Consider the following 10,934-nt stretch of genomic DNA (forward strand, 5'->3'; position numbering starts at 1 on the left):
GCACACATATACATTACATAAACATTAACACAATTATGTGAGCCATTAAACAGGGCATGACACTACCTGCCATGACTGTTTTTGTATCAAAATCTCCTTCATTGGGGAGCGTATGAGTTTGATTATAGATCTATACTCGATTGACTATCCTACACCTTGCTGTTCGCTACAGTGGGACTTGCAAGTCTACGGGTATCAAACGTCATTTTTGTGACATCTTACATTGTCACTTTACTATTGATTCGGTAGCAAGATACAGGCCGATCACATGTTACCTTAAAGTATACAATTGGCTTAAGGTAATTAGTATAGCAGTAGTTTACTTAAAACTACGTTATAGTACTAAAACATTTTCCCTTTACATTTTACTTTGTGATATCCGCACGATGCACGGTAATGTAGAAACTATATTTTTGGTTAATGATAGTCGGAATTGGGAAAATACACACTTTTACAAGAGATACACACACAGACACTAGATGCCTTGGTAGAAGGCTACTTTTAGTAGGAAACATAGGGTTTTCTAGAGTAGATCAAACAAACACAAAACCTTTACAAACATACACAATACATCTTACAAATGCTTTCATACAAACTCAGACACTAATATACTTATGAACTCACCAGCTTTAAAGTTGATACTCGCTTTCAAAATAACTTGTATTCTCAGGTCAGCAGTAGACAGGTACAGGTGCCGGATTTTGAGAAGAAGGAGCGTTTTCAAGACTCCTCTTTTATTTTTGATGTATATTTTGGTGTCTATATAACTTGACATAACACACGTGTATGAAATTATATTATTAATGCAATGGATGATGTTGTTGCTTGTTTACTACTTGCATTGTTGTGATACTGTACATGACGTCCTCCACCCCCGAACGATTCCGCCGTTCAGGTTTTGGGGTGTGACAGATTGGTATCAGAGCATTGTTTATAGTGAATCAAGTGTATCAACCCATAAAAGATATATGAACTATAAACACAAGCGGGATTAAAATACTCTGATAAAGAGTTTATACTTTTAAATAATAAAATATTTAACTAAGTATACATGCTTGCATTCATACTAAAATCAGTGTCACTAGGACAGCACAAAAGTATTACGATTGTTGGACTGCACAAGTAGACTTAGAGACATATGGTAAACCCTGGGAAGATGTAGCCTGATCAACTACATTATCCGAGGAGTGATTAGCATGTGTCTAAGTATGGTTGTGAAGTTGCAACAAGTCTAAAAACTTACCAACACTACTACAACGAGAATAGTAGAACAGAACACTAAACTTAAAATACTATAGGAGTATTTTGTGTTACGATAATTGCTTATCTGAGAATTAAAGGTCTTTATTTGTATGCCAATAGTTGCTTAGTGGATACGTTACGGGTATATTTGCCTAGGATATCATAGGCTAAGAATATGTAAATCTTTGCTTTACTTCCTGTTCTTGTTTGATTGTGGGCTTAAAGTTAGGATTCACTTATTTGAAGGGTTATCCTATCATGAGTATATATAGCTGGTATGCACTAAACAAGTATTGGAGTAACTGATAAAGATCATCTAATAACTATCTAGTTAGCTTGTCTATTACTTATTTCCTTATCCCTATTCTCGCATAGATTAAATGGTTGGATTCCATATCCCCGGAGACCCGTACTTCCCCAACCACGACAATGCAGGATGGCTAGAAGAGGAACCGAAAGATGATCACCCGATTCCTTTGGATGATCATGAAGCTGAAGGCTTTTCTGATGGTTCTGAATCGAAACCCGAAGTCAACAACCTACCTCAAGTAGGCCGAGCCCCAAATAACAATCCCCGACCTGCATTTCAAGGACCCGCACCTCTGTGGGCAACAAACTTGAATACCTGGAGCCATGAACAAGGTCAACCCATTCCCTACAATGGATACATAAGTTTCTACAACCTCACTGATGGGGGTTCTGCTGACAGAGTTCTATCCATCATGGTCAGAAGGATGTCTCGGAACACGATACTGGGGCAATCATCTATCAATCGAATCTTGGAGATTGATGCCAACACTGATGTTAACATTGTACACATTCGCCAACTAGAGTCTGCACAGGAAAGGGCTCATGTCAGCAATGCAATGCTTCAGAGGGAGCTTGCTGAAACCCGAGCTGAAGTCAAGGAACTTCGAACTCAGCAAGCAAGATCGGATATGCGTATAAGGGACATTGAGCGTCTTCTGTCGGATTCGAGAACTCACTCTAACAGTTCTCATCGCCGATAGAATCTTATTAGCTTTTCTTTTTGGATATAACCTAGTTATGTAAAACTTTAGGCTAATTTCCCATCCTTGAAAATCTTAGACCTGTTAGGTCTTGATTAGGTCGTAGTCTATCAAAATTTTCCATTATGGTTGATGTAAGGCCTCTTTATGTTGGCCGTTTTTCCTAAACTTGTTACATCTACAATTCCAGTAATATTGACAGATACCTAATCTTATGGGAATTATTATCCAAATGTCATCATCTATTAGTTCTAGACCTACATTAAATCGTATTGTTGGGCTATGTAGAGTTAGTCCACGAGTCATATTCATAAATTATTCAATTAAATTCTTATCAATGTTTGCATCTTCATAAACTTATAGATCAAAGATGCCGCCTCGCAGAAATCCAATGAGAAACCCTAATAACGAAACATCACCTCCTCAACCACCTACTCCTCAGTTCGACACGACAGCCTTGAATGTTGTTGTAGTTGCAGTTGTGGCTACATCCATGGCTCAATACCATTCATCAGGTTCCTCTGTAGGAGGAACCCATGTTCAGTCTGTTCAAGTTGAAGCCCCTGTGCGCTCGAGAGAGTGCTCCTATAAGGACTTCATGAACTGCAAACCATTGTCCTTCAATGGGACGGGCGGAGTCATTTCCCTCTCGCAATGGTTCAAGAAAACTGAATCGGTTTTTGAAATCTACTCTTGTTCCGAGGATAGCAAGGTGAAGTACGCTGCTTGCACCTTCGAAACTAAAGCCCTAACATGATGGAATAGCCATGTTAAGTTACTATCTCTAATAGTGGCAAATGATATGGGCTGGGGATCTTTAAAAGACCTCATGATAGAGGAGTACTGCCCGAGAGGCGAGATCCAAAAGCTGGAGGAAGAACTATGGGGCCTAACCATGAAGGGCTCCAACGTAGTCGCCTACACCGTCAGGTTCTGTGAACTGGTGGCCCTCTGTCCCAACATGATTTCTTCAGAAGGAAAGAAGATCGAGAGATACATATGGGGACTGGTGCCCCCATACCAAGGAAATGTATTGACTTCACATCTAGCTACATTTGATAGTGCCAAGCGATTGGCACAACGGCTAATTGACCATGGGGCTCGTACCCCGGCTGCAACAAAAACAACTACCCTGGCCATCTCAGAGCCTACAAGAACCGCTGACTCCAAGCGGAAATTCTGGGATGACAAGAAAAAGAATAAGGCTGCCAAGAAGAGGCAGGTCGTGGCAGTACATGCGGCGACAACACCTGCCATTGCTGCTACTCCGTTAAAGTAGTATTCTGGAAGCCTACCGCTCTGCAACAAATGTAACTACCACCATGTGGGAGCCTGTCGGGAAATGCAGTGTGTAAACTGCAACAGGAAGGGGCACACAGCTCGTTTCTGCAAAGCTCCGGCGAGGCCAATCACCCAAGTCCTCGACACTGGAGTGGGCCAAAATTGCTACGGATGTGGCAAGGTAGGCCACTTCAAAAGAAACTGCCCGAAGGCAGGGTTTGCCGGTGGATCGGCAAGAGTTCTCGCCATAGGTCATGAGGAAGCGGTTGCCGACCCCATAGTGGTCACTGGTACGTTCCTCCTCGATAACTCTTATGCATGCATTCTATTTGATAGTGGAGCGGAGAGGAGTTTCGTTAACCAAAAATTTGCTCATTTACTTAGGCAAAAATCACGAGCACTTATTGAACCATTCACTATAGAGATGGCTAATGGAAAGACAGAAAGCACTAGCAGCATATTCATAGGGTGTACCCTAACTTTAGATAGCCATTCATTTTCGATCGATCTCATGTCGGTCTCAATTAAAAGTTTCGACATCATTATCGGCATGGATTGGTTGAGTCGTCATCGTGCCGATATCATGTGTTACGAAAAGGATGTTCACCTCAATCTTCTGTCTGGCAAAACCTTAGTAATTTATGGAGACAAACCCGGCACGAACCTTCGTATAATCTCGAGCATCCAAGCTTAGAAATTCTTGCGAAAGGAATGTCGTGCATTCCTCGCTCATGTGGTCGATGTGAGCCAAGAAACGAAGGACATTCAGAACATCCCAGTGGTACGCGAATTTCCCGACATCTTTCCAGAAGAACTCCCAGGATTACCTCCGCAATGTCAAGTTGAGTTCCGAATCGACTTAGTTTTAGGGGTTACCCCAGTAGCCAAATCACCCTATCGTCTAGGACCTGCAGAGATGCAAGAGTTGTCCGGTCAACTTAATGAACTGCTCAGCAAGGGCTTTATAAGACCAAGCTTCTCACCATGGGGAGCTCCAGTCTTGTTCATCAAGAAGAAAGATGGATCGTTTCGTATGTGCATCGACTACAAGGAGCTCAACAAACCGACGGTCAAAAATCGTTATCCATTGCCTCGGATAGACGATTTGTTCGACCAACTGCAAGGGGCGAACTTCTTTTCAAAAATTGACTTAAGATCCGGATACCATCAACTACGAGTACTAGGGGAGGATGTTCCGAAGACAGCCTTCCGGACTCGTTATGGACACTATGAATTCGTAGTGATGTCGTTCGGATTAACAAATGCAACCGCAGTATTCATGGACTTAATGAATAGGGTGTGTCATCCGTACTTAGACCAGTTCGTCATCGTCTTCATCGATGACATACTTATCTACTCTCGTAGTAAGGAGGAGCATGGTCAACATTTGCGACAAATCCTCGAAACATTACGTTCGGAGAAGCTCTACGCAAAGTTCTCGAAATGCGAATTTTGGATTCGACGAGTCGAATTCTTAGGGCACGTGGTTAGCAAAAAGGGAATACACGTGGACCCTTCCAAAATTAAAGCCATTGAGAGCTGGTCAGCACCGAAGACGCCTACAGAAACTCATCAATTTCTAGGCCTCGTTGGCTACTATCGTAGGTTATTCAGAACTTCTCCCGCATAGCTAAACCTCTTACAACACTGACCTAGAAGGGTGTGGCCTTTGACTGGGAAGAGAAGCAGGAAAGAGCGTTTCAAACGCTCAAACGAGCCTTGTGCACCACGCCAATACTATCCCTTCCCGTAGGAATAGAAGACTTCGTGGTCTATTGTGATGCATTGAAACAAGGACTCGGATGTGTTCTGATGCAGCGAGGTAAGGTCATCGCCTATGCCTCGAGACAGCTGAAGACACATGAGGTCAACTATACGACCCATGATCTTGAACTAGGAGCAGTTGTTTTTGCTCTAAAGATCTGGAGACACTACTTGTATGATACGAAGAGCACAATCTTTACAGACCACAAGAGCCTACAACACATATTCAACCAGAAGGAGCTCAACATGAGACAACGACGGTGGGTCGAGCTACTCAGTGACTACGAATGCAAAATTCGTTATCATCCCGACAAGGCCAATGTAGTAGCTGACGCCCTAAGTCGGAAGGAGTATTCTGGTCGTAGGGGTCAAATCATTGACTATGACTATCCATTCACACTTATCCACACAAATACAGGCGTCCCAACTCGACGCTTTGAAGCCTGAAAACGTGGCGAGGGAATCCCTGAGAGGAATGGATAAGAACTTAGAGGTTAAGGATGGAGGAGCTTATTATTTCATGAATCGGATTTGGACCCCGAAACTAGGTGGTTTCAGAGACTTGGTCATGAACGAGGCGAACAACACTCGTTATTCTGTTCACCCAGGTTCAGATAAGATGTATCTAGATCTTAAAAAGTTATACTGGTGGCCTAACATGAAAGAAGAGATTGCTACCTTCGTAAGTAAATGCCTTACTTGCGCCAAGGTCAAGGTTGAATACCAGAAACCCTCAGGCCTCCTACAACAGCCGGAGATCCCGGAATGGAAGTGGGAGCGGATCACTATGGATTTCATTACCAAGTTTCCCAAGACAATGGGTGGACTTGATACCATATGGGTCATCGTCGACAGATTGACCAAGTCTGCACACTTCGTGCCGATCAAAGAAACAGACAAGATGGAGAAACTTACAAGAACTTACATTAGGGAGATAGTACGACTGCACGGTGTTCCCATATCCATTATCTCAGACAGAGATAGTAGGTTCACTTCTAGGTTCTAGTAGTCGCTATAGAATTCCCTAGGAACTAGGCTGGACATGAGTACAACCTACCATCTGCAGACAGATGGACAAAGTGAGAGGACTATTCAAACCTTAGAAGATATGTTGCGAGCCTGCGTGATCGACTTTGGGAAGGCATGGGATACTCATTTACCCCTTGTCGAATTTTCCTACAACAACAGTTATCACACAAGCATAAAGGCTGCTCCCTTCGAGGCCCTCTATGGCCGCAAGTGCAGATCCCCTCTGTGCTGGGCTGAGGTGGGTGATACCCAGTTAGCTAAAGGACGAGTTCCTGAAAGCACTCTCATAGGTACGGAGATCATACGGGAAACAACGGAGAAGATCATTCAGATCCGTGAACGATTGAAAGCCTCCAGAGACCGACAGAAAAGCTACGCTGATAAACGTAGAAAACTATTGGAATTCCAGGTGGGCGACCGTGTTCTATTGAAGGTCTCACCCTGGAAGGACTTGATACACTTTGGAAAGTGTGGGAAGCTAAATCCAAGGTACATTGGGCCTTTCGAGATTATTGCCAGAATCGACCCAGTAGCTTACAAACTTAAACTACCGAACGAACTTAGTAACGTACATTCTACCTTCCACGTATCGAACTTGAAAAAGTATCTGTCCGACGAGACTCTTGTAATCCCACTCGACGAGATCGAGATCAACGAGAGCCTCAATTTCTTGGAAGAACCAGTAGAGATCATGGACCAAGAGGTCAAGCAAACGAAACAAAGTCGTATCCCAATAGTGAAGGTTCGTTGGAACGCCAAGCGAGGACCTGAATTCACTTGGGAACGAGAGGATCAGATGAAACTGAAATACCCTCATCTTTTTACTTAATTGCTTGTAATTACTTAAATTGCTTAAATTCTAATTTCGGGACGAAATTCCTTCTAAGGAGGGGATGATGTGACAACCCGAGATTTCTAGCTTACATTCTTCTTTTATATCAAAGTTAGCTTCGTTTTGCTATTTTATAATGAAGTTTTGGGTCTAAAAGAGTGCTTAAAGCTTAGTATAATTGAGTTACGTGTCGGAGGATGAGTTAGTTTGGTTGTAGCATTGGAAAAATGAGCCAAACACACCAAAACTGGTGTGTGCGGCCATCCAGTCGCACACAGGCCAACCACACACACCTCCAGCCGCACACACCCTCCTATGAGTACTACCCTTGGTTATTTTGATCATTTCTTACACTTCTACAAAGCTAGGACTCGAAAATCCTCTCAAGTATCACCCGAAAAGGTAACATCTTTCACCAAGAACAACAAGAACACCAAGAACACCATGTTTTCTGGCAGCACACCTAGCCGCACACATGGCTGCACACATGTCCGGGCAGCATACCTGGCCGCACACATGTGCTGGCAGCACACCTGGCCGCACACACATATAGTGTGTATCTTGGCCATACACACTCTTGTATAGCCTTTTTAACCCTTCGTACAATCATTTATGGTTGTAACACTTCAATATAAGTGTTTAGTAGTCCCTAAGGTGGTCCCAATTCGTTAATTAGTTGTTCATAACACTAATTATATTCATATGTGTGACAATATATGCTAAATAGGATTCGCGTGTGTACTCAAGTCACCACTTGATACTTAGCAACAGATCCAGCATTGTCATCAGAACCACTCACTATAGGTGAGTTCATACCCCTAAAATAACCTTTGAAATGTTTTTAAATGCTTTTATGGGTGGGAATACAAGTTGAACAATTATAATTATTATATCAATCACATGTGATTAATGACTACCAAGCAAATGGTTTACTTACTTTCCAAACTATTTATCAAACTGTTTTACCTCAAATTGTCTTACAAACTCCTTAAATGGTCAAATACTTTTACTTAAACTCTTTTAAACTTATATTCTGTGTATCTGTATAAATATAGTTATATAAGTAGGATTGAAAGGACTTAGGATTGCTAGTCTACCCTGCTTCCTGTTCTTGTTTGATGTGGTCTTAGGGTATCAAGGTTAGTTGTCCGAAGGTAGTTTGAATCCTAGTTATATATTATGTATATGTATATAGATATAAAAGGTTATTTCTTTCATTCAATTCCATGCCCTTGGGTAGCAAGGGCATACAGACATGTTCATACTTTATTAGTAAGCTACCACAGGGGTAGTTTAGGAAGATACTATTACTAGAACAATGAAACATACAATGAGTCAGTTCATACATGAGTCAATACATACTATGATGAGAATCAAACATGAAACAGAGTGAGGAGAAACAAACAATAGACACTATGACGAGAAACAAACATACAGGCTAGACAGGGAAAGAACGCACAATACAGCTAGCACACATATACATTATATCAACATTAACAAAGTTATGTGAGCCATTAAGTAGGGCATGGCACTACCTGCCATGACTTCTTTTGTATCAGAATCTCCTTCATTGGGGAGCGTATGAGTTTGAGTATAGATCTATACTCGATTGACTATCCTACACCTTGCTATTCGCTACAGTGGGACTTGCAAGTCTACGAGTGTCAAACGTCATGTTTGTGACATATTACATTGTCACTTTACTATTGAGTCGGTAGCAAGATACAGGCCGATCACATGTTACCTTAAAGTATACAATTGGCTTAAGGTAATTAGTATAGCAGTAGTTTACTTAAAACTACGTTATAGTACTAAAACATTTTCCCTTTACATTTTACTTTGTGATATCCGCACGATGCACGGTAATGTAGAAACTATATTTTTGGTTAATGATAGTCGGAATTGGGAAAATACACACTTTTACAAGAGATACACACACAGACACTAGATGCCTTGGTAGAAGGCTACTTTTAGTAGGAAACATAGGGTTTTCTAGAGTAGATCAAACAAACACAAAACCTTTATAAACATACACAATACATCTTACAAAACATCTTACAAATGCTTTCATACAAACTCAGACACTAATATACTTATGAACTCAACAGCTTTAAAGCTGATACTCGCTTTCAAAATAACTTGTATTCTCAGGTCACCAGTAGACTGGTACAGGTGCCGGATTTTGAGAAGAAGGAGCGTTTTCAAGACTCCTCTTTTATTTTTGATGTATATTTTGGTGTCTATATAACTTGACAGAACACACTTGTATGAAATTATATTATTAATGCAATGGATGATGTTGTTGCTTGTTTACTACTTGCATTGTTGTGATACTGTACATGACGTCCTCCACCCTCGAACGATTCCGCCGTTCAGGTTTTGGGGTGTGACAAAGACCGCATTGAAGACACCCATTGGAAGCACACCCTATAGGCTAGTGTATGGTAAATTGTTATTTACATGTGGAGCTTGAACACAAAGCCTATTAGGATTTGAAAACATATAATTTTGAGCTGAATGGGTTGCGTGCAAATCGACTATTGCAAATGAATGCTTTAGAAGAACTGAGGAATGAGCCTTACACTAGCTTGTTGATTTAAAAAGACAAGACTAAATGATGGCATGATGAATGGTTAATGGGTAATAAAGAGTTTGAGGAAGGACAAAAAGTTCTCTTGTACAATTCAAGGCTAAAACTCTTTCCAGGAAAATTACGTACTCGTTGTACCGAGCCGTTTACAATAAAGCATGTCTTTCCATACGGGGTGATTGAGCTATGGAGCAAAGATGAGTCAAACTTCAAATTCAATGGGCATCGGGTCAAGAGATATGAAGAAGGAATGCCAAAGGACGAAGGACTTGAATAATGTCACACCCCAAAACCATGAACGGCGGAAACGTTCTGGGGCGGAGGACGTTATGTACAATATCACAACAATGAAAAGTAGTAAACAAGCAACAACATCATCCATTGCATTAATAATACAATTTTAATACAAGTGTGTTCTGTCAAATTATAATAGACACAAAAGTATAATAAAAAAGAAAGATGAGTCTTGATCGAGCTCCATCTTCTCTAGACCTTGCATTGGTACCTGTCTATCATCGACCTGAGGATACAAGTTATTTTGAAAGGGAGTATCAACTTTAAAGCTGGTGAGATCATAAGTATTAATGTGTCTTAATTTGTAAAACTTGTAATGAAAGACTTGAAATTATTTTGAAAAGAAACTCGTATAAGTATGAAAATGTTTGTAGAACAACTATAAACGTTTAAAAAACCCTAGAAATCCCTATGATTCCTACTATTATAAAAGGGAGTCTTCTACCAAGACCTAACTGTTCTGAATGTAGCCTTTTACCAAGACCTAACTACTCTGAATGTAGCCTTCTACCAAGACCTAACTGCTCTGAATGTAGCCTTCTACCAAGACCCGACTGTGTTACTATTATTATTATTATAAGAAATTGTATCCTTTGGTACTAGGATACTCAAATATAATTCACCTCATCGGTTATGTGAATGAATCACAAGATAAAGGTAATAATATAAATAACCTAAGTATTACCCTTTGGTACTAGGGTAACTAACAGTGTTAACTGAAGACATCCGTAGATGTACATTTACCTCTGTTGCTAACAGCTGGGTGTAGGAATAGTTAGTCCCTTAACGTATACCTGTAATGGTATCAACCGTTGACATCCGTGGATGTGCTTTTACCTCTGTAGCTAATAGAGATTCTAGGAATGGTTAATCCCGCAACGTATTCCTTGGT

Source organism: Lactuca saligna, chromosome 4, assembly GCF_052625555.1.
Source record: "Lactuca saligna cultivar CGN05327 chromosome 4, ASM5262555v1, whole genome shotgun sequence".
Taxonomy (NCBI): domain Eukaryota; kingdom Viridiplantae; phylum Streptophyta; class Magnoliopsida; order Asterales; family Asteraceae; genus Lactuca; species Lactuca saligna.